At 50.2% G+C, this 22,270-nt stretch overlaps 1 protein-coding gene across 5 annotated transcripts in view; it reads right to left on the bottom strand.

The window, feature by feature from the left end:
* Nucleotides 1-22,270, bottom strand: part of SETD5 (SET domain containing 5) — an 875,459-nt gene that overhangs the window by 641,988 nt on the left and 211,201 nt on the right. For all 5 annotated transcript variants that reach the window (XM_069643234.1, XM_069643237.1, XM_069643236.1 and 2 more), the window contains exon 3: nucleotides 12,229-12,306. The gene's annotated coding sequence lies outside the window, so the exon portion shown is untranslated. The remainder of the gene's footprint in view (nucleotides 1-12,228; nucleotides 12,307-22,270) is intronic.

The following is a 22,270-nucleotide window of genomic DNA, read 5'->3' as shown; positions in this document are numbered from 1 at the left end:
GGACTGACAAGAGGTAAATGTCATTTTCCAGGGCCCATTCCCACATGCTGATCGCCAGCCTGCACAGAGGGGATCTGGTGCCTCCCTGCTTGCTGACCTAGTACATGCTGGTCGAGTTGTCTGTCTGGATGAGAACAACCTTTCCCTTGAGAAGTGGTAGGAATGCCCCGAGCGCTAGCCAGATCGCATTCAGCTCCAACCAACTGATGTGGTATTCCTGCTCCTGTCGAGTCCAGGTGCCGTGGACCGAGAGATTGTCCAGTGTGGCTCCCTAGCCCTTAAGCGAGGAGTCTGTGGTGATGGTGGCCTGCGGGGAGGGCAGCTGAAAGAGCTTGCCCGTCCCTAGGTTGCAGCCCATGGACCACTAAGTTAGGTCCGGGTGGAGAGATGGAGGAACGTTGATCATCTCGGATTGCGAGCCCGCTCCTGATTTCATGAGTCTACGAAGTGCAGCTGAAGCCTTCTCATTCTTAGTCTTGTGTGCGGCACAGCTAACAGGAGCGCCGCCAGTAGACCCAGGAGATGTTGGTACCACCATTCCGAGGTCCTCTCTGCTGAGGAAGTGGGCGGTGGCCCTCTTGATGGCCGAGATTTGTCTTCCAAAGGGAAAACCCTCTCAGTGCACATGTCCCAAATGAGGCCCAGGAATGGGTGCAGCCGTGACTTCTTGAGGCTGAGCAAGAAGCCCAGGTCGTGCAGTGTTCATAAGGGCATGGGAAGAGTGTCGATCCGCTTCAGGAGATTTAGCCCCGACGAGCCAGTTGTCGGTGTATGGGTAGATGTGGAAGCCCCCCGCTCCGAGGAGGGCCACCACCACTTTCATGAGTCTGATAAAGAGCCTGGGGGCCGAGTTGAAGCCAAAAAGAAGGACTTTGTATTGGAAATGGTAGCCCATGATCCTGAGACATAGGAAAGGACGATGGGGCTGCCAAATCGGGACATGTAGGTACGCGTCCTTAATGTCCAGGGAGCACGTCCAGGGAGCACATCCAGTCTCCCCTGTCCATTGTCTCCGCTATAAAAGCTGGCGTAGCCATCTTGAATTTTTGCAGGGGTAGGTAGAGGGTGGAAAAGGCCAGCGCAAATTTCAGGCCCGCCTGGTTCTTTCGATTGGCTAAAATCCTGGAGTAGAAGCAAAATCCTCACTGGGAAGCTGGGACTTCCTCCACTGCCTGGCTCTACGATCGACCGGATCACCGCCGAAAGAGTTGGTGTCGCAACCCGTGGGAGTGGAGGGGAAGAGCAGCTGGGATAGGAAGACTGTACCCCGTGGATACTACAGAGAGGATCCAGGGGTCCACGAAATTCTGGCACCAGAATAGCGAATGGAGGGTAACTGGAGACATGTGGACCTGAATGGATGTCATGCCATTCCCTCAAAGGCGGATGCTGAGGAGGGGGACTGGAAAAAGCCCTTTACCCCCCCCCCCTTTTTTGTTCGCGCCGGCTTCGAGATAGCGAGTGGTCCGGCTGCCTGGATCTGCGTTCCTGGAAGCTGCGGAACCCTCCAAATGAACGACCCCTTTCCAAGCGCTGCCGAGATTGGGTGTACGATTTGGGCGTGGTCTTTGTAAGAATGGACAGACTTTGCCGTTTGTGAGCTGTTCTTGTCCAGCTCTTCGTCCGTAGAGGAGTGGAAGAGGTCTCCCCGCCCCCCCCGTCTGAGGCTGGCGTGTCCGGATCCTCCTCCTCGTCCGTATCCTGCAGATCTGAAGGATCATCTGGAGATGGGGTAGATGGTGCCGGAGGCTGGGGTACAGGGACCACAGCCGGAGGCTGAGGAGGCAGCAGAGGTTGGAGTTGGCTGTGGAGCCCGAGGAGGCAGCTGCACAGGAGCCTGGGGCCCGATGAAGGAGTCTGTGGTGCCTCTTGCATGGCGGGGAGGACTTCCCGGACTGCGTCCTTGATGACCCCCAACAGAGTAGACCTCACGAGGACGAGAAAATTCTTGAAGAGCACCTCCTCACTGGCCCAAGGGGTGGCAGGGGGCATCGCCAGGTTGGGGGGGCTGCTGCAGCCGCTGCGTACCCTGTCCATATGGACGCACGGGAAAGTTGTTGCCCAGCGCAAATGATGGGTAGACTGTAGGCCACTAACCTGGTTGAGACTATTCCCACCTTGACACTTGTTCTTTGCCGAATTCGTGGAATGGCATCGGACAGGTGCCCCTTTCTGGCGTGGCAGCCATTTTGTTCGAGCTGCCTGCAACGTGTTGCCCAGCCCACTGGGCCGGGCCTCAACCAATTCTCTTGCGTGTGGATCATGAGGCCTACCCTGCACCTCGGGTCTCGGCCCGGTAGGTGTGGCACCCTCGACCCGGGGTTGTTAGAGCTGCATTTAGCCCCCCCCACCCCACCTCAGACGTTTTGGCGGTATTAGGGAATACCCTTCGGCCACTGATGGTAAAAGGGCATAGCCCCTCAGGTGTAGACCTAGTACAAGAACCTTCCGGCCCCTCTACACTGCGCCCAGGAGGACCAGAGGACCCCCTCAGGCCGGTAGCTGTAGCAGCCTCAGTGCACGTGCCATTAGAAGAACCTGGCCGGTACATCCCGCGCGGGAGCGTCCCTGGGACAGAGTCACCCTTGCGGGGTGCGCTGGACAATATCTTCAGCGCCTTCGAGGACAGCGAGTCACACGCACAACATGATTGCCAACCGTGATCTGGGCCAAGGCAACGTAGGCAGAGGAAGTGGGGGTCTGAAGTTGGGAAGAGCCCGTTGCAGGATGGACACCTGCTGATCCCTGTAGAAGTAGACATGCGCCGGGTAGGAGCGGGACGCCTGAGGACCGAGTACCTGAATGATAGAAAAGACAAAAAACACAGAAGTATCCCTGCGTGGATTTACATGGCCGAAGCCAAACCCAGAAGCGCTGGTGAAGTTGGCCCGTTCCCGTCGACAGAGAAAAAGGGCACTGGCGTGTGGCACCGGAGGGCGGAGTCAAGGCAGCGCATTCTCCCTGGGCCGTGTCCCTGCGCTCCTAAATTTAAATGGGAAGAAGGTTTTCTCTGGTGAAAAGGGTTCCGGCACCCGTCCCTTGGAAAGGACGCCCATAGAGTATGGAGGAAAGGGGATGGGACGTAAGAGTATATTAACCGGGTTACTCACGGTAGTGACCACCTTCTTCCTATTCGAAAGTCCCTTTCCTCCATACTTATGGAACATTCCTCCATCTTTCTGCGAGGAATGATTTGATCCAGAGCAATTCTGTCAGTGATCCTTATTTCTTTGATTTTTTTTTTAGTGGTTGACTGTGTCGAAGGTAGGTGACCGAGTATACTCCTACGTCCCGTCCCCTTTCCTCCATACATATGGACATGCCTCCGTCCTGTGGGACGGGATCGGAGCACTTTGTAAAAGCATTAAAATTTTGCAAAAATGTTAGTCCTTCCTCTTTTACGTGGGGGACTGCATGCGGCCGTAACCCCACCCATTTTAGCTCCGCCCTGCGCATCACCAGGTCAGAGACCTTTAAGCAATAATAGAGGAACCTTATTAGAGGGGACAGCATGCGGATGTATGCATGAAAGGTACTATGTACTAGAAGTAAGGTGGTCACTACAGTGAGTAAACTGGTTATACTCCTACGTCCCCCGTCCCCTTTCCCCCATACTTCTGGGAGATTCCCAAGCGCTCCTCACAAGAACTACGGGTGGATGGAAAACCCCTTTCTGAAAAAGGTTCTTCAGCACAGCCTGGCCAAGCAGCGTCAGATCTGGAGCTCAGGTCCAGACAATGTTTACAAAATGCTGATGGGGAGGCCTATGTAGCCGCTTTTGCAATAGTCTCCCAGGGGGCATTTCTGAAAGGCAACTGCAGCTGCCTCTCCCCGCACCAGGTGTGCATGAATTCCTTTAGGAGGCTGCTGACCTTGGACAGTGTAAGACTCCGTAATACAGGCAGTGATCCATCTGGAGATAGTCGCCTTAGAGGCCCGTCTACCTTGTGGATTACCAAAGGTCACCAATAGTTGACAAGAGCTCCTAAATTCAGATGTTCTGTCCAGATAGAACTTAAAAGCCCTTCTGACATCCAAACAATGCAGAACCCTTTCCGCTTCTGAAGCTGGGTTTGGAAAGAAGACCGGCAGGGAGATTGACTGATTCAGATGGAACTCAAGGACCACCTTTGGCAGGAAAGAAGGATTTGTCCGCAAGACCACCTTATCCTTGTGGAAAATCAAGAAGGGATGCTCCACCAACAGAGCTTGGAACTCACTCACACGCCTTGCTGAAGTAATGGCAACCAAAAAAAACACCTTGCATGAAAGGTGCTTAAGACCCACTGTGGCCATTGGTTCGAACGGTTTATGGCACGACGACGCAAGGACCACATTCAGATCCCATGTCAGGTGCGGCTTGCGAACCGGAGGGTAAAACGCGTCAAACCACCCAAGTGTCTCCTAATCACTGGATTTGACAGTGATTAAGAGCACTGGTCCGTGGATAGGTAGGCGGCAAGTGCCAAAAATATAAGTTCTGCATGACAGAACATGAATGCCCGATTCTGCTAGGTGAGACACGAAGGACAGCACTGTCAATCGTAGCCACCCTGGGGTCCAGCTGTTTGTCTAAGCACTAATGACAGAACCTAAGCCATTGCTTCTAAGACCTTGTCGAGAGCTTCCTGGCTGCCTGGATAATGCGCAAGTTGTCAGCAGACAGATTGAGATGCTCTAAAGACCTGAACTCCGGCACCATGCCGCCAAGCTGAACGAATGTGGGGAGGGGGTGCCAGAGTCGTCGATCCCTCTGGTCCACTGTGTTCCTCAGCTTGCAAATCGTCCGATGAATCAGAGGCAGAGGCGGGAAAGCAAAGGCCCTCATGTTGTGCCAAGGAATCTCGAGGGTGTCCCCCAGAGAGGAGGCTCCCAGACCATTTCTGGAGGCATACAGAGGAAGTTTGTTTGCCGATGTAACGAAGAGGTCCACTTCCGGAGTGCTCCAAAACAGGAATATCCGCGAGAGGATCTCTGCCTTAAATTCCCACTCGTAGCTGACCATTGTCTGCCGACTGAGGGCATCTGCCGTGACGATCAGCTGGCCCGGAATGTGTACTGCAACTAGCCAGACACCATGACGAACCGCCCACTCCCAAATCTGGATGATCAGATCCACTAGAGGAGACTTGGTGCTCCCCTGCTTGTTGATGTAATACATTGACACCACAGTCCGTGCGGATACGGACCACTTTGTTGGCAATGAACGGCCTGAACGCCTGGAGCGCTAGGAAAATCGCCAGAAGCTCCAGATGTATGTGAAGGAGCTGGTCTTGGGCGACCAAAGGTCCAAGACCTGAAGATCCAATGTCGCACCCCACCCCAGAAGGGAGGAGTCCATCACCATCGGGGCGGGGTCTTGAAACCCCGCACCCACCGACAGGTTGCTGAGAGACAACCACCACACTAGGTCCGCTCTCATGGAAGCCAAAATCAACATCTTGGAGTTCGGATCCACAGCCTGACACAAAGAACTCTGAAGAGCCATTTGCGTCCGCCTCATCTCGAGTTGAGGAAGAGCCAATACGCATGAGGCCAGAAGCCTCTGGAACCACCAGTCCAACATGCTCTCCGACTGCACAAACATCTGACACGTGGCCAACAGATCCACCATTCTATCCCGGGTCAGGTAAACTCTGCAGTCGATCGTGTTCCAGCAAAAACCCAGGAAAATAAATTCCTAAGAAACCGTCATGGAAGATTTCCGCCAGTTCACCGACAGCCCAAGGTGGAACAGGAGCTGGAGGAGAGACTGAAGATTGCACGCGGCTTTCAGCGGGCAAGGGCTGCGTAACAGCCAATCATCCAAATACGGATACATATGATACCCTGTAGACGAAGATAAGCTGCAATCACCGACATCTTCGTAAAGACACGCGGTGCCAAGCTGAGGCCAAAAGGAAGCACTCGGAATTGGAAATGCTCCTCTCCCACAGAGAAACGCAGGTATCTCCGGTGTGGATTCCAGAACAGAATATGCATATACGCATCCTCAAGGTCCACCACGCTGAGTCAATCGCCCTTCTGTAAAGAGGGCTTTATCTGACCAGGCGTGCTCATCTTGAATTTCTCTTGGGGGTAGAAAAAGATTGAACCGGGCAAGGTCTAGAATGGTGTGCAGGCCAGCCTGGTTGGATTTGGGCACCGTAAACAGTCTGGAGTAGAAGCCCTCCTCTCATTCCCCTAGGGGAACGGATACCACTGCTCCGAGATCCAGGAACTTCTGAATCTCGGCTCTGAGGGAGAGCGACGCCAACTGCTCAAAAGAAGGATTGATAGGTGGCGGAAGGGGGAAGCGGAAGCCTGCCCGAGCGACTGGCAAGACCCACCAGTCTTCGGTGATAGTCTGCCACGCCTCCCAATTAGACGCAATGCGTCCTCCAACCGGGGTCTCGTACGAGCGCAGAGAACCCTCATTTGGCTGGTTTTTCGGTGGCGGCACCACCCGACCCTGAGGAGGAGGCTGAGGAGCGGGAGAAAAACCAACTCCGTTGCTGCCTCCGGTCGGAATTTCCCCAAGGGGTATCGACTGAGATTTTCTATCTAGAAAACCCCTGAACCCAGAGGAGGGCCGGGGTTTCGACAACTGTCTGTGTCCTAAAAGTTGGTTTTACCAGCACAGACAAGGACTTGGCGGTCTGGGTGCTATTCTTCGTTTTGGTCAGCTCCACATCCGTTGAGGAATGAAAAAGCTCCTTGCCGTCAAACTGCAGGTCCAAAACCTTGTCCTGCAACTCCTTAGAGAACTTGGTGGCGTGCAGCCAAGCCTGGCGAGCAGTATCCACTCCAAGCATAAGGCCACGGGGCGAAGTGTCGACACGAGCCGCAGCCTCCAGCAGATCCTGAGCCAGGACCCCAGCATCCGACAATCCCACCTTTAAGTCCTCAAGCTTTTCAGCGGGGATGAAATCCTCAAACTCCGACAGACCTTTCCACATTTTCATATTCGCCCCTGCTAACACCAGTTCTGCATTGGCTTGATGCAATTGCAGGGCTGAGTTAGCAAAAATATTCCTCCCAAGGGAGTCCAGAAGCTTATCCTCTTTACCCAGGACCTGTGTAGACGTCGTAGAAGAGGATGCCGCAGGTCTGGACTACAAATTGGCCTCAGCCACTATAGTGGAGGAGGGGGGCGGACATGATGCTAAGGCCACCTCTTCCGAAGAATGAAGCCTGTAGCGCGCATCAATTTTCTTATTGACGAAGAGTCCAGAGTGTGGTCTCTTCCAGACTCTACGGACCTCGGCCAAAACGTCCTTCTGCAACAACTAGCCGGTACGCTCCGAAGGAGACAAAGTGAACGCCCCCGAAAGCACGCCCTCCTGCGTAGCGGGTGCCTTGGGTACTGGAACATCCAACAGACCCATTTCCAGCACCCGGCCGTGAAAGGCTCTGATCAAGCAGGGCTGGTCTTCGCTGTCTTGATCGCCCTGCGTGTCGTCCGACAGGTCCGGATCAGGCTGAACCACATCGGGCACCAGAATGACCTTGTCCACTGGGGACAACGGAGGCAAGGGTGGAAGAGTAGGGGGAGGTCCCGCAGGCAAAGGCAGCGTCCACCGAAGACGCAGGAGGAACCGACGGCGCATGCAGGCATAACTCCCAAAAAAAGCCTCGAAAGTACTCCTTCATGGGGTCGGAACGCATACGTTTTTGAAACTTGCCAAAAAAAGCGTCCTCCGCCAACGATTTCGGGGCAGCCGGAGGAGGCCTCTCATGAGGGGAGTAATTCCAGGGACGAAGGCCCATCCCCAGAGGTGTCCACTTAAATCAAGGGCGCTGATGCGCAGGCAGCGAGACATTGTGCAGAAGGGGCATCCGGGCGTTCCAGTCAAACTGGACGAAACGGATGTGCACAAGAAAACCTATGTTCACCTACAGAACCAACCCCTACACCCAAGGCCGATGGCGTAGTTGTAAGGGATGCATCCAAAATGGCCACTGTGGTCTTGGCGGGACCAGAGAACTACGACAGGTGTGAAAGTGAGGCAGGGGTCCCCACAGGTGGGTCAGGGGTCTTCATTTTAGCCTGAACACAATGAACCTCGGCCGAGCCGGTACTGTGTGGCCTAGGATATTTATGTGACCTGCTAATAGCCAAACTAACCTTCGCAGGAAGGACCTCGGCACTGCCAGTAAAGGAGGATGTACATTCGCAACCTCACTCCTTGCCCCCTCAACAGTTCCAAGTCACTGCAAGAGCAGGAACGATGAGGAACACCTTTCACTGACAAGGCCTTAACAGGCCTCTCAGAACTGTTGGTCACCTTAGCCTCTAAACGAGGGACCCCGGACCAGAACTGGGTCTACAAACAGCCCCCACAGGAGGGGCCTCGGATTGTAATCCGGTGTCAACAGGCCCCTTACGGAGACCCTCTGAGAAAACTCTGGTACACTTTTTAGGCCCAGACAGCACCTCAGGGCAAGCCCCAGTAACAGAGCCCTTGATGCTCCTCCCAGACCAGGGAGACCCCGGAAACGAGACCCACCACATTGGGGTGCCCTAAAAAGTAAGGAACTTACCGGGCGTTTCTTCTTCTCGTCGATGAAGGATTGGAAATGCATAGGGGGAGTGCGCTGAAACGCCTCCTCCCACCGCTCTAACCGACGTTGAAGCGCCCGGACCGAAAGGGAATCGCAATAAAAACGAGTCTCTCCAGTGGTCAGAAGCCAAACACTCTAAGCAAAGAGGATGGGGATCCGCTCTAGCGAAGCGTTGCTGACAGGAAGAACAATTTGAGTCAGAGAGAAGGAAATTGGAAGAAGAAAAAAAAAAACTTCCACAGATGCAAGTGCGTCCAAGTCTCGAACGAGCGGAGAAAAGGACTGATGGGCGATGCGGAGCTAAGATGGGCAGGGTTACGGCCGCTTGCAGTACCCCGTGTAAAAGAGGAAGCACTACAATTTTTGCTACATTTTTATGCTTTTACAAAGTGCTCCGGTCCCGTCCCACAGGACGGAGGAATGTCCCATACCTACCTTCGACACAGTCAACCACTAAAAAAAAGAATCAAAGAAATAAGGATCACTGACAGAACTGCTCTGGATCAAATCATTCCTCGCAGAAAGGACAAAATCTGGTTAAAGCCTTTCAAATCTATGCCACGGGATACCGCCTGTTGAGTACTACAAGGCTCCTTACTATCCCCGCTTCTTTTTAACTTCTACATGACACCGCTAATCAACTTCATCAAAAGGCACGGACTAACATGCTACAACTACACAGACGATACACAAATGTTAAAATTCGGGAACATGCAAGAAGAGAATGCACCCCTGGGAGAGTGTCTCAAGGAGCTCCACCAATGGATGAACCATAACATAGTCAAAATCAATCCTGACAAAACTAAAATCATGATTAGACCCGAAGATAGAGGCAACGACCAGCACATACAATTACCAATAGAGCTGGGAAACAGACGCCATCCTCTTGGACAATGAGTTGACACTTCAAGACCAAGTGAATGCAATAATCCAGAAAGGTTTCTTCCTTCTAATAACTATTAAAAAGATCCTACCATTCCTCTCATTCATGCACAAAACAGGCCATCCTAGCCTTAATTATGTCCAGGATCGATTATGCCAACAGCATATACCTCAGAATGCCAGAATACCTAATGAGGAAACTACAAGGAACACAAGGCGGAAGCTACACTGCTCCTCAAACTCAACAGAAGACATCAGTGCTCAGGATGCTACATTGGTTCCCAGTCAAAAATACAATCTCCTTCAAAGCCCTGTGCATAACGCACTGAGCAATGTACGGCCAGGGAGCAGACTTAATCCAAAAGAAATTCTCCATCTGCAAACCAGCTAGAACCCCGAGATCCTGCAACTACAGTCTCAAACCCAAACGGTACTGGAAGAAAAAACGGAGTGGCTCATCACGCTCCTACTTGGCCACGAATCTATGGAACTCAATTACGCGGGAAATTTAAACGGTGGAGGACCATATAAAATTCAGGAAACTGCTGAAAACCTGGCTCTTCAATTCCAAACACAAAGAAGCTGACTGAACATCTGCACACATACCGATCAAAACAAGCAAAGAAAAAAAGTAGTAAGCAGGAAAAACAAGATTGCGGTATAGGACTGAAATGAGAAGCACCCTACCACCCCCGGCCAACAGAGACCCCAAAAAGAGGGTGATAAGCCATAAACGCTAGCACCAGGGGAGAAACCGGGTTGGGAATGGGAGGGTCACCCCCCACCCTATCCCCCCAGTATCACACGAATAGGGGCAACAAGAGGGAACTGGACCAAACACTATGACCCTAATAAAACAGCTCAAACGCCCCCCCCCACCCCCGCACCCCCATCAAGGGAATCCAGTTAAAGAACTCCCTGCTGATGACTCTGGGCTAGGAATGGGCATCTAATCGGAAATAAGGACTGCACTCAGAATTCGGCCAACAGAGTAGCAAAGTAGCACAAGAAGCCTTCACCTAGAGCAGACACTGCCGTTACAACTAGAAAGGGCACACGGAAGAAGGGAAGATACAACTAATAAACGGGAAAAGCAGAAGATCAGGCAGCCACCAACAACCCTGTACTATCAACCCGCCCGCATACACCTCATTACTGCACTAAAACTGGAAACTCTGCACAGCCAACAGCACACACTTAACACTGCAACAAGACAGATACCACATACAACCTTGAACACCACATGACGTCCGCCTACCGAATCCTGCATCCAAACTCTGCCAACAGCACATCACAGCTCCCTTGCTCTTTCTCCCACTCCTCCCACTGACCTACCCCCACCCCTTCTTTCACAACCACCATAGCGCAGAGAGACCACGCAAGTGGCACTTGTGCACGGTAAGGAAACACATACAGAACGCTACCCTTCTAGACAGTCTACGTGAAGTTTCCAATAAATGACAAACGTAAAGTAAAGACAAGGTCCATACATTTCAAAATGAGGCCTTTATAGCGAAGTACTATCAAGAAGTAATACAGTAACAGTTCCTTGCAAGACTACTTTTGCAAAAAGATTAAATGTTGAATCTGTAGTCCTAAAAACTTAGTTGCTGGAAGTGCACATGTAGAAATCAAAACAAATACCAATTCCCTATATTTCACTGGCAAGAGAGCACTTCAAGAGATTTTGATCAAGATACTGTATCAATTCAGCCAAACACGGTCCAACCCTTTTAACTACAACAATCAGAAGTCACCATTTACACAAAGCCCACCACATCTCACGCAATACTGCTGCTCACCTCAGATAATGCAGAGCGTGCTCCTTTATGAACTACTGGATAGCTCACAAGTTAACCACTTGCCTCAGGCATCACATTCGCCTTCACATTTCAAGTTTAAACACTACAGCTGGGCAGACTCAAGCCTTCAAAGTTCTGATGCTATATTATATTTATATATATATAGTACCATTAAACGGGTCATCACACACTATTACAGCATTTAGAAACAGGTGCAATCTAGCATGACTATATGCCAGGCCAGTCTCCTGGTGAGACTCCAAAATGTTACTCTACCAAATAGTGATGGAAATGTAATAGTTGCAACTTGGCAATTCAGGTTTCACGACTGGATGCAAATTGCCCGTTTAAAAGCAGAAATCACAGTTCTCCTTCCGGCCTCACTCAATTTTTCCAATGCAATATTTTGGGGGAGCTTTCAGCTTTCAAAATGTAGCATCTTCTATTATTGAAATATTGTGACGACAACTCTCATTTGAAGATGGGAAAGTGTGCTTGTTTGAGTGGCTGCATTGCACGTTAGTTGAAGTCTTGGAGCAGCAAAAACAGGTATCAAAGTAGAATATAAGCATGATTAATTAATAAAAATTAAGTGACAAGGGTCATCCGTCAAAATCAGTACTCAACCTGCTCAAGTGAAGAGCCATCGGTGTGGTCTCCAAGAACAACAACAACATTTGGCAGCTTTGTGTAAAGGAGATTACCAAATGAGATTTGAAAACTAACCCTAAGCAAAATGACTCCCTTCTGTAAAAAACACATTTTTCATTAAAAAATCTTTAACGATGCAGGGGAATTTAAACCAATACAAGGACTGATCAGACTATGGCATTCTGTAAACCTCCATATTGCAACTCCGGACAGAGTAAGGTGCCTACACACAACGGTTGCTGATTAATTGAAGGAAGAGCACAATGACTTTCAAAGCTCCCATCAAGGAGAAGTGTATGAAGTAAACCCAATGAACAACATTTCAATGTTAAAATGATGACATACTTACCAGATCCAAGGCAATGGACCCAGTACTGGGCACTTTGGAACCTGCATGGCCCAGCGTCTGGAAACCCTCTGCCATGCCCTAGAAGAGGGAAAGGGAAACAATCGTTAAAAAGGGAAAATTGAACAAAGCGTGTCGCTTTGGGGCGGTTTCCAAGAGCAGAATCCTGGTCCAGCAGGGAAAGGCATTTCTAGAACATTCAGTACACAACTTTAATGCAGACAAAAAGAGAACAAATTACAGATCAAAAACAAAAGCGCCTGAATAGAACATTTTCAGTTGGGCATTAAAACTACACTGACGTGTACATGCAGAAATGGGCAAATATTTCAATCACAGGTGCACAAGTTGTATCGAAGAATGTCAGTGTTTCAGAGCTCTTCCGCAAAACAGGATTCAGGTCAAATATGGGCAGAGTAAGAGTGGTCATAGGAAGTCAAGGCAATGGCTGGAGTATGCCCTCCCTGGCAATTGTTAAAGTCAGCATCAGAAAGTAAAACACATTATAAAGCTGTAAACAAGTACAAAATGACGAAGGAAAAATGCTGGTGCCTGGATTTACACAACAGTGATCTTCTGGTAGGAGTTTCAGGATACCCGAACAAGGAATCTTGAAGGGATATTTAACCAACAGAATGGTTATCATCCTAGTCACTTAATTTTGAATTTGCTAATAGATTTTGTGATGAGACATTAAACTAGAGAATGTGCTTCCCACCTTGCAATAAACTTCAACTGAGGAGGGCAGGCTGTTCTTTGAACGTTTATTTTGGGCTCTGTGCAGAATTCTAAACTAGCAAAAGTGTTGATCTGCCAAGAACGATAAAGTATGAAAAAAAAGTACTGCAACAACCAGTTAACCGGCCTCTTGATCTATAGATCTATATATATTTTATTAAGACCACCTCTAAGTCCAGAACCATTGCACTAAATTCAAACACAAGACACAAGCGGTCAGTGAACTGGTGGAAATAGTCTCGGATGGTTGCTCAAGACCAGATATTTCTAGGTTTCCGTTGGGATACTGTCAGTGCCAGAGCTTTCGGCACGGAAGACAGAATTGCAGATTTAACAACCGCGTGTATTCTTTTCCTGTACTCCTCCCACAGGTCAGCCTGGTGGTTCCAGAAACTGCTTGGACTGATGGCTTCCTGAGATCTAGCACAGCCTCTTGCAAGCCTGAAAAGAGGGCGCGCACAGTGCTAGCGCTGCAGCGCTGCTGGTGCCAAGCCTTGTACCCAGAATGAAAAATGATAACTATCCCATCTTCCATGACGTCAGATCTTAAATTCTGGTCAACCGCCAACAATCTTAGTGGGAACCTCCTTCCAGGAAGCATTACCACAGGTCCGTTACAAAGGACTCCTCCCTTCTAGGGTTGGGAGAGATGTTGGGTCATCGAGGTCTGCAATCTGTGGACACCCCAAGACAAGATGTCTCATATCAACTACCCAAAACACTTGGCGGTCTCCCTTGGATTGAAAGCTTTACAGCTTTCTATCAACAGGCTGGTGCGAATTTGCATGCACAATTCTATAGCTGTGTTCTACATCAACAAACAAGGGATCACCAGGGCACCTCCTCTGGTGGATATAGCTATCCAGATTTGGAATTGGGCATTCAAACAATGCCTGGGGCTGCTCCAACCAGGGGTTTCCTCCCAACCCCCCCCACCCCCAGGTTTTCCAGTCTGGGACTAAATGGAGCGAGTCTAGTCTCGAGTTTTCCTGTAAAGTGACAAAGTACCAGGGCTAGTCCCGAGGATTCCCAGGCGGGCTAAAATCAAAAGCAGCAGGAGAGTGGGGCCCCATTTAGGTGCTCTGGCTACCGGGTGTGACCCCAAGCTTTCCCACAAAAAATCTTTGGGTTGTACTGGTCCTGCTGAGGGGTTAAAGGAGGGCAAGGGCCCCAAGTCTTCAAGCATCGACCATGCCGAGATTCCCTCACTGAGGGCTAATTGTTCTGCAGAAATAAAGGGTCTGAAAAGCAATTCAGGTCTGCAATTAGCGGCTTTGTCGAGGTTCCCTGTCAGAGGGTTAAAATTGATTCAAAAGCCCCTACAATCCCTGCGGGCAATGGCCTCACTAAACCTGTGACGTATATCACTTCAGGCAGTGACAAAATGGCAGTTCAATCCACGCAGTAATCAGACCTTCCAGGATTTGCGGCATGAAATGGCAAATTGTGCGGCATGAAATGGCAAATTTTGCCACACAAACCTTTATTTATTGCGCCATTTTTGCGGGACATTTTGTATTAACTGGAGGGTGTAAGATTGCCACATTGCAGGAACTAGGCAGAGTGCAAGGCTGCAAGAGAACCAGGACATCATTATTATGCATCTTTTGTATTAATTTAATAGGAAGAGTGCCAGATGTCTCTGGTTTGGCAGAACAGTGTTTGATTTGGCTACATTTCTGGTTTAATGTTCATGCCTATTTAATAGTATTGACTAAATTGATCAATTTTAATGCTGAAAATATTCCCCTTCTATGTTCTCCAATCCCCCAAACACCCACACACCTACCTCTCTCACCAACACACATCTCACCAACTCTCCATCACAACTTACATTCCTTAAGCTCTCACTCTGTCATACAAATATTCACGTGCTATGTCACACTGCCAAGTCACAATTTGCTCTGCCCAGCCCCTGCCACACTCCAAATCATACTCCCAACTCACACCTTGCACTCTACAATTCCTCCCGCAATATACAGTCCTTCATTCTTTTGTGCTGCTTCTGCATCTTGCATCCTTTCTCCCATTCTATTGCACTCTTCCCTCATCCTTTTTCCCCAATCTGCAGCTCACTGCCTCTTTCTGGCCAACCGCTTCCTCTCTGCTTTCCGGCTCACTGACCACACGCTCCCTCTACTTTCTGTACCTCTGCTCGCTCTCAGATTTCTGGCCCACCACATGACTGCTTCCTCTGCTCTCTTGTGCAGCGCTTCCTCCTCTGACCCACTGCTCTCCCTCTGCTTTCTTGCCCATCACCTCACATCTCACCCATCACTCTCCCTCTCTGTCATAGTGCAACCATTTTTTTATTGTTTTAATGTAGATTTTGACCCAGTTCCTCAAATAATGGGGCATTTAAAAAAAGAACGGAGGATATGCTATTTTTAGACAACCAATTTTTGGAAATGAGCAGGTCACCTTATTCTCAAAGGTGACGGTGCATTGCCACAGGCGTGAGCTGTAGCGCAAATTGTGCGCTGGCCAGCTGCCTTGAATGGTGTTCTGGGTTGTTTGACAGAAGTGTAATTATTTGCGGCAGAATTGACCATCGTCAATTTCACTGCGAATTGATTTGCACTTCAGCCACACAACCCACAATGTACCTTTCACCACCACCCCCCACCCCTACTTAACTGCTTGGTCACTGCCGCTGCCCCTGCAACCCTGCACTGCCAGATCCGACCCTCTAACGCGGGGCGGATCTGACTCCGCAGGATGCCTTTTTCGTTTTCTTTTTTTTCTGTCCCCGCCTCCAATTTTGAGGAAAAAGGGGAAACACTTCTGCAACCACCCTAGACCAAAAATACTGAACATGGGAGCGGGCGATACCCCCGCAACACATGTTCAGTATTTATAAAAATCGATCGAAAAGTACTGGACGAAATAGGTCAAATTGTAACATTCGATAGATTTTTATCCTCAAAATGGGCAGTACTTTGAATAGAATCGCTCTCCCGACAGTGTTGTTCAAGCTCCCAACGCCTTTCACAGGGACAGGCCCCTCCAGGTGCCTGCCGCTTATAAAATGCGACCCAAAAAATGCATTTTTATCCTGTTTGAGCAATATAAATGCAAGCCACACAGCAGCGGTTCATACCTTAAAAGAAATGCATGAGAGGGTCAGGAAAGACCCTGTCATGCAGTGGCAGCCCCACATCCCATGCGCGTAGGGTTGCCTACAATTTCTGCACATTTAAAAGCGCATCTTGCTTGGAAACGAGGGATGCGCTTTTAAATTGACAGAAACGCCACTTTATTTGATCAAGGAGGTGAAAAAGGCCACCTGAATGGGTGTGCATATACAATGTGCCCATTCATGTGTCCCTTGTGGATTGGGCTGCACTTTTTTGGGGCACAAGTGATGTGTTGGCGCATTTCATTTCTTGTGTAAAAATGAAAGTTGAGAACCTGTCACCCTGAGTATTATTTTTTTTTTAAAAACAGTAATTTTTGCATATTACTTTTAAAAAATATATTTTAAAAAATGTTTAAAAAGATGCTGTTTTTGCACAAAACGGCCGTTTTTGCGGCATTTTGCGCAAAACGGGCGTTTTTGCAGGATCACAAAATCGCTATAAGCTGGAGGGTCTGAGTAATGCAGGAGGCACGCAAGCCTTCTACAAGAATGCAGTACAAAAATAAATGGCTGTTGACTGTTTTGTCTTATATCACACCTTGCAGCCTCCAGCATCCACGTCTAACATATCTGCCACCATTGCAGCTTATCTTTCTACAGATAAGGTTGAAGTTACTTACATGTAACGATTGTTCTCAAGAATGAGTCTGGCATGGATTCCCATACTCCGGAATATTCACTGTCAGGCTGGGAATCCTCAGTAAAAGAAAAAAAAAGTTTCATTTTCACTTAAAAACTACTTCTCTAAACAAATGACTGTTCGCTGGGTCATACTGCCCCATCCAAGGAATGTCCTCTCCCCAAGCCCCTCCTCTGGCAGCCACCTTCAAATTTGGTAAGCACGTAAAGTAGCAGTATGACCAAGAGCCCCCAAAGAGGGGACAGGAAGGGTTCGCCTGTGAATTCATGCCAGACCCATGCTGGAGAACAATAGTTAGTAACTTTTTCCTTCTCCAGCATGGGGTCTGGCATGAATGCACATACAAACCCTACCTCCAGCCCCTCTGCGGCTCTTCTTGGTCATACATAGCAGTACATTACAAAACCATGGGAGGTAGCAAAGCTCAAAAAATGCACCCTCCTGTTCGGAACAGTCTCACCTCAAGCTAACAGGTTGCATAGCACTGCTTGGCGACTCTGGACTCTTCCCTGGTATCCCTGTCGACACAGTAGAACTTTGTGAAGGTATGCATGGACCTCCACGTTTCAGCCCTGCAGATGTGTAGCAGGGACACACCAGACAGGAAGACCGTCGCCACAGTGATTGCTCTGGCGGAGTGGGCTCTCGGGCAGACGGGCTGAATTCGGTTTGCCAACCGATAACAGTGTGTGATGCAGCCAGAGAGCCACCTTGAAATGGAAACCTTGGACAAGGCCTCCCCCATGGTTCACAGTTGTGAGCTCTTCCAAAAACTTTGTGCGTGTCACATAGAACTTCAGGGCACAAAGCAACATCCAGCGAATGCAAGGCCCTTTCCACCTGTGACTAAGTTTCGGGAAAAAAAACAGGCAACCCAATGGCTTGTTGAGGTGGAATTCCAACTGAACCTTCGGCATGAAAGAGGAGTGCGTACGCAGCGCTACCCTTGATTAGTGGAAAGACCGGAATGGATGCTTGCAGGATAGGGCCTGGCTCTCATCTACCCATCTGGCAGTGATTGCCACAAGGAAAGCAGTTTTCCATGAGAGGAACGAGAGGGGGCTGATGCATAGGCTTGAAGAGGCTCCCAGCTCCCCCATGAGCCTAATCAGAACCACGTTCAGTTCCCACGCCAGGGCAGGAGCCATCACCGGCGGGAAAGATTGAAAAAATCCCTTGAGAAATTTGACGAGTCGGTGGGACCAAAGCAAAGATCTTTATGGAGCCATGGTGTAGCGGGATATCACCGCCAGATGTACCGATAAAGGCGTGCGCCAGTCTGGTGTTGGCCAAGTATAGAGAGTATGGAAGAATCTGCAGGGCCGTGACACTCAGAGGGGTAACTTCAGAAACTGGCACCACATAGCAAAATGCTTCCACTTGTGACCGTAGCACCTCAAAGTAGACACCGCCTTGGCGAGGACCTCCCTGCAGTCTTGAGGCAAATCATATCCTTTAAACTCTAGGGCTGCAGGAGCCAAGCATTCAGATGCAGCGATCCTGGGTCGTGATGCAGGATTGCACCTCCCTCTCTGGTGAGATCTGAAACCACTGGAAACTTGACCGGATGCAACACTGACAGGCTGAGAAGGTCGGGATACCAAATCTTTCTCAGCCATGCTGGGGCGATGAATATCATTTTACATTGACACGAAGTGTGATGACTCGTAGCAGGAGAGGGGAACGGAAAGAACACGCACAGAAACAGACATATCCACTAGGTCCTCGGTTGGTGGAATCGGCTGGCAATTCTCTAGCACTTGATTTCTTCTACCATCGCAAATAGCTCGATCTGGGGCCTGTCCCATTTGACGAATAGACGGTGCATCCAATCCTCAAGAAACTCCCACTCGAGGCAGGCGCGCAGTTCCTGCTGAGGGAGTCTCCAATGGTCTGCCCGATGGCCCAGCGCCACAAATCCTACGCTTCTTTGGAGAGCGCCAGGGATAGAGTGCCCCCCTGCTTCCTGATGTAGAACGTAGTGGTGGTGTCCGTGAAGATACGCACCACCTTGCCTTTCAGAAAATGTAGGAACGACTTGGGGGGTTGGGGAGGTCCAGAACACTGCCTGTAGCTCACGGATGTTGATTATGAAGCTCCTCTGGCACCACAGGCCACTGGCATGCAGGCGTCTGGTTTGCGCTCCCCAGCCCTCCAGGGAGGCGTCCATGGTGACAGTCTCCTGGTATGGGAGATTTTGAAATCCTATGCCTTGGGTGATGTTGGAGCGGACGCCACACCATCCTATTGCCCGACGGAACTAGTCATTGAGCTAGATCGTCCGTGAAGCTTCCAGACACCTGTATCCAGCGTGTGTCCAGGAATTCCTGTAGGGGTCGCATTTGCAACCTACAGAGCCCGAGGTAGATGCAGGATGACATAATGACCAGTAACAACTTGATGGCCCGCACAGTGGCCATCTTCGTAGACGGCAGTAACACCTTCCCTTGAATGGCCGTTACCATCCCCAGACACTGATCCCCAGTTGCCATAACCCCAAAGTCAGTGAAGTCAATGCCACTGCGATGGCATGATCAGAGGTCACGTCCCCTTCCTGGAAGAGTGATTGCTCCATCTTTTTGTTGGGGAGGAACTTCAGAATTGGCCCAAACTTTTACCACAACTCCGTCGTACCTGGCCGGATTGCCAATGCGTTGGCCCCCTTGATAGTGGGTGCCGCAGTGTGAATCAACTTCTTTACCATGGCGTCCATGCTCCCTCTCCTCCCCCCCCCCCCCCTCTCGCTGTCCAGTGGGATCGAATACGGGTTGTCTGACCATTTCCTTGTGGCCGCCAATACCACCGAATCCGGCGAGTGTTGCGACCTCAGGCACTTGGGTGCGGAGTCCAGCACCCTACATTTCCTCTCCAGCCTATCAGGTTTGACTAGATCTGTGCAAGGGTTCTACATGAAGACCAGGCCCTCTTCCCAAATAACGTCCAGAAAGGGTACGGCCATGACAGTGGTCCTCTTGGCCTCGTGCCTCTGGTACACAAAGCGCTCCGCCTTTGGTTTCCTCGAGCACCATCTGGAATAGCTCAAGATCGAGTGGAACGATCCCACCTCATCTGGTGGGGACACCCTATGTGGAGCATGCAAATGTGGAGCTTCACCATCCGCTGCAATGATATCCTAGTCATCATTCGCCGTCGTCGTGGCAGTGTCCATCCCCGTGTCTGGGTCTGCTGTGGGCGAAGGGACCCGACGTGGTGGCCGAGGCTGAAATGGGAGCGTCGCTGGAAGCTAACCAGAGACCGGGGGGGGGGGGACCACAGGTACCGGAGCCAGTGGCACCCTCATCTGGATCTCCGACACCTAGGTGTGTAGAGTTGACAGATGATCCAAGGAAATGTCCCTTGGCTGAGAAGGCAGAACAGGCAAACTTGGCCCTGCACCGTCATCGCCGTCCTCTTCAATGTCCTAGTGGACCGTATGTAATGACTTTGCGGTCTGTGGACGAAGCGTCCATGGTTTGGGCGACTGCCTATGATGGCTGTTTTGGGCCTCCCTCCTCCACCACGTTAGGCCCCCCCCTACCCTCAAGGGTCTTGAACAGGGGTCTAAGCCCATTTCACCCCTTTTCCGAATCTGCACACTTTGCCAAAGTCACTGCGCCGGCATTGCGTCTTGGGGTAGGGACACCTGAGCTGTGGGGGGCCACCCTCGCAGGATCAGCTCCCTTAGCTGTCATAGCAGTTGTCGACAAGGTCTAAGCCTGTGTTGGTTGAGCATGCATGGGCTTTTCGGCCTTACAGGTCCGCAGCGTCTGATTGCTCACGTAGTTTAGCCGGGGTATAGGACTTCCTCTTCAAAGAGGAGCTTGATCGTCAGTTGGCAATGGAGGCGGAAGGTGATGCTGCCTGCGCTCCATCCACTTTGGGAGCCGCTTCCGCAGCCAACCCAGTGGATTTTCCGTTCTTGCGCTCATCTTGGGACCACACGGATGAGGCACCCTCAATGCATAGAAAACCAATCCACGGACCAGCAGGTCCTGGGTGAGTCATGACCCTGCTCCGAGCACTGGTCAGAGGCCTTTGCGTTAAGCTATGCCACCAGCCTACTACACCCGTCATTCGTTTTCTTGGAAAAACCAAGGCATATCCCGCACTCTACCTCCTTGTGGTCCGAGTGCAGGCAGTAGAGGCATTGCAGGTGCTTGTCCTCCACAAACAGATGCCGTAGCCCGTATTTGGTGCAGGGTCTGAAGGACCTTCCCTCCTCCGACATGGTCGCAGGGGGAGAATTAGGCCCAAATGCCTTGTAGAATCTTCAACGATCTTCCCCTTTGAGAAGCCGTGGAACTTCACCCACAACGTATCACTGCTGTCTGCGGAAGAAAACAACAAATGGGCTTCTTTGAAACAAAAGTAGAACTTTATCCATCAAAAACACACATAGCTCAGAGAGAAAACTCGAGGACTCCCCAACACTGAAGTGTGCAGTAAAAATCTGAAGATGGCTGCCAGGGGAGGAGTTTGGGGAGAGGACTGTATATGGGGGCAGTATGAATCAGAGGACAGTGATTGGTAGAGGAGAAACAGTTTAAAGTGGAAGTGAAACTTTTTTCTGTTACTAAGGATTCCCAGCCTGACAATGGGGAATATTCATGAGCATGTGACCGGTCAGGCCTCCTCACCCAAAATCTCTAAACGTGGTCCTTACCGCTTTGTGTCACAAGCCATTTGAACCAATGGCTACTACAGAACTCCAGTTTCTCTCCTGAAAAGTGGTCTTCTTGTTTGCAGTAAAATCTGCGATAAGAATAAGCAAGCTTCAAGCTCTCCAACACCAGTTCTTGACCTTTCACAAGGATAAGGTTGTGCTCTGCACCCATCCTTCTTTCCTTCCAAAAATTGTCTCAAGAGTTCCACAGAAATCCGTTGATATTCCTACTGGTTTTCTTTCCAAACCCGGTCTCGGATGCAAAAAGGGTTCTAGATAATCTGGATGTCACAAGAGCTCTGAAGTTTTACCTTGAAAGAACAAGCAAACTTAGAAGCTCCTCACAGCTCTTACTTTTGGGGACCCGGCTTCAAAGGCGTCCATTTCACGATAGATCGCTTCATATATCTTAGAGGCTATTCATTTCAAGGCCTTCAGTGTTTATGCACATTTGGTCTGTGGCAAAGCAGCTGCGGTTGCCTCATGTTCCTTGGGAGTCCATAGCCAAGGCTGCTACGTGGACTTCTCCCTCAGCTTTTTGTAGACACTATTGTCTTGACCCGAGCTCCCGGGCTGATGCTCAGTTTGGCCAGGCAATTCTTCAGAACCATTTCCAGTAAGGCGAATTCCATCCTCCCGTTTCTTTGGTCAGTGCTTGGTAATCCCCAAATGTAGGATGGGGACGTAGGAGTATAACAAAGTTACTCACCGTAGTGAGTACCTTACAACTAAATCCAGTGTCCCCTTTCCATAATATCGTTTGCCACCTCTAAAATGTTTACTCCATTTTGTCTAATGGTCCTTCGACATTGGTGATAGAAAAGGACTGAAGGGCGATGCAGAGCTCAGAAAGGCAGCGCTACGG

Source organism: Ambystoma mexicanum, chromosome 2p (assembly GCF_040938575.1).
Source record: "Ambystoma mexicanum isolate Mex_15411 chromosome 2p, UKY_AmexF1_1, whole genome shotgun sequence".
Classification (NCBI taxonomy): domain Eukaryota; kingdom Metazoa; phylum Chordata; class Amphibia; order Caudata; family Ambystomatidae; genus Ambystoma; species Ambystoma mexicanum.
The sequence above is the reverse complement of the archived record's forward strand: the minus strand, read 5'-3'. Positions and strand labels throughout refer to the sequence as shown.